The sequence below is a fragment of the Penaeus japonicus genome, unplaced genomic scaffold (assembly GCF_977035675.1).
Source record: "Penaeus japonicus unplaced genomic scaffold, GWHDUDI00000001_assembly GWHDUDI00000010, whole genome shotgun sequence".
NCBI lineage: Eukaryota > Metazoa > Arthropoda > Malacostraca > Decapoda > Penaeidae > Penaeus > Penaeus japonicus.
In genome coordinates, this window is record NW_028234412.1 from 15,747,527 (window position 1) to 15,750,026 (window position 2,500).

The window sequence follows — 2,500 nt, forward strand, 5'->3', positions numbered from 1 at the left end:
TCGACTTAGTAAAGATTTAACCGCTCGTATATAATGTCTACATCTGTATCAGTCTATCTATAGACAGATATATGGATGAAAGGTTAATATTCCAACTAGTGCCGCGTTACTTCCTCCGCCGTATTAAATGTCCCCAGCGCGCAGAATGCATGACAGGAACACGCCGCGTTTGTTCGTGTCGAAAGCGCGGCAAAAGCGCGGAAAGTATTGGAACAGTCGTGGGCTTATTATGATAGTTCCACGGGCGAAAAAATGCATATTTATAGTGTAATATTTGTTACCAATACTTCATATGAGCATACCACTTTTGCAAACCATTTTAGGAAAACCTGGATTCTCTGCTGATTTTGGGTTTGTTTACCTTTTGGCGGTTTTTTTCGAAGGAGAGTGGAGTTAAATAAATGGTAAAAATAGTCACGAACGTAAAGTTAAAGTATATGATCATACGAAATTTGTATACATTGAATCTATATGTATGATATTTCCAAGATATGCATACATATACGTATATACACACACACAAAATAAGGAAGGCCAATACATAAACACACGATCCCTCTCATCCCGTTATTTTGATGGAGCGTAGACTGGATCATCAACCGCGCGTTTGTGAAATGGTTGTCAGTTCTTTAACGAGGAACAAGCACAACTGATTCGTACCATATTTGAAATTAATCGGTACAATATTCGTGGTATATAGTAACGCTGCACTGTCCGAAAAATTCACCGGATTAGTTATTCACAAACAATCATTGAGTGAGGTAGGAGGCATAAACTATCGGTAAATGATGAAGGAAGCTTGGTTAGGAACTCGCAATTTCCACACCTTGAAACAGAGCTTCGTTGTACAAAGGAGCCTTCTTACGCTGCGGGTTCTTTTCGCATGTCTGTACACGACCTATTATGTATTATGTTTGCAAAAATATCAAGTCTTAAAAAAAAAAAAAAAAAAAAAATGCCGTCCATTCATACTTTTATTGTGGCGTTGATAATAATAATTCCAAAAATTATGAATAAGAAGTGAGTGACTATGAATAGACACATTGTTCTTCTAGATGGTAAGCAAGATTTTCAGTACGTTTACGAAATCCCTCCTAGCAAATTACTTTTACATTTATGCAAAAAAAAAGAAAAAAAAAAGGAATGCATGAAACATTTAAGAAGTGGAATATATAACGTTACTCACCCCATCCTCTGGCCTGAAAGGTCGCCTGGAACAAACAACGACTTACAGTTGAGGGACTGGGACGCAAGATACGGTACAGGGAAAAACTCAAGTTCTATGACCTGGGGCCAAACCACACATCATTGGTATAATTAAGTGATTTGTCCTCCTGGCACTTGCATTTGCGGCAGTTGCATCTGCAGTTGTCTTCCATTCCTATGCCCGCACCTACGTTACGGAGTTCCACTTCATTGTCTTACTCAATATTCAAAATGCTAAAGATGTGATCATCGTAATACCGGTCATTTATATTCTATTGTATTGTAACAATTAGAAATCCTTTATATCCTTCTCACAGCCCAAGGATATACACGCATGTGTGCCTTATTTACTCCCTAACTTCTTTATCAGCGCGATCTCTCTCTCTCTCTCTCTCTTTCTCTCTCTCTCACTCTCTCTTTCTCTCTCTCTCTCTCTATATATATATATATATATATATATATATATATATATATATGTATATGCATATATGCACACACACACACACACACACATATAAAAAAAAAAAAAAAAAAAAAAAAAATATATATATATATAATATATATATATATATATATATATATATATATATATATATATATATATGTGTGTGTGTGTGCATATATGCACACACACACACACACACACACATACACACATATAAAATATATATATATATATATATGTATATATATATATATATATATATATATATATATATATATATATATATATATTTATATTCATTAATGTGTATGTGTTTATGGATTATATTCTTTTTCCCTCCACTTCTTTTTCCTTCGCCTTTTAGGATATATTTGCTCCTTTTGATATTTTTCTTTGTAACCTCGATGAGATCTTGTAGGTCGTGTATTCATTTGCTTATGTATGTTAGCTGTGTTTATTTCTGTATGCATAGGCTTATGTGTGTACATTAATTATCTAATACATTTGTTTGTTTCCGCGGTTTATTGGTTAAGGAAAGGGGAGTGTAGATCTCTTTGGCTACTCCAGTGTGTGTGTTGCATTTTAAGTTCATGACTAATGGCCAATTTAAGTCAATCTTGAACTCGTATTATGTGGCATGTACTGTATAAAAGCGGTACAAATCCTGCTGAATAACTCACATTAGAATCGTTTCCGTAGTGTAGTGGTTATCACGTGCGCTTCACACGCGCAAGGTCCCCGGTTCGATCCCGGGCGGAAACAATTTATTGATTTCTGTTTTGTTCACGCGCAGATGATATGTAGAAATAACAATGAAATAGCTATGAAAAAAGTTAATTTTTTTCTTAT

At 34.8% G+C, this 2,500-nt stretch overlaps 1 non-coding gene across 1 annotated transcript; it reads left to right on the top strand.

Moving 5' to 3' along the window:
• Window positions 1-2,340: 2,340 nt before the first annotated feature.
• TRNAV-CAC (transfer RNA valine (anticodon CAC)) lies at window positions 2,341-2,413 on the top strand. Its single transcript has one exon. It is a non-coding gene; the product is annotated as a tRNA-Val (tRNA).
• Window positions 2,414-2,500: the final 87 nt, after the last annotated feature.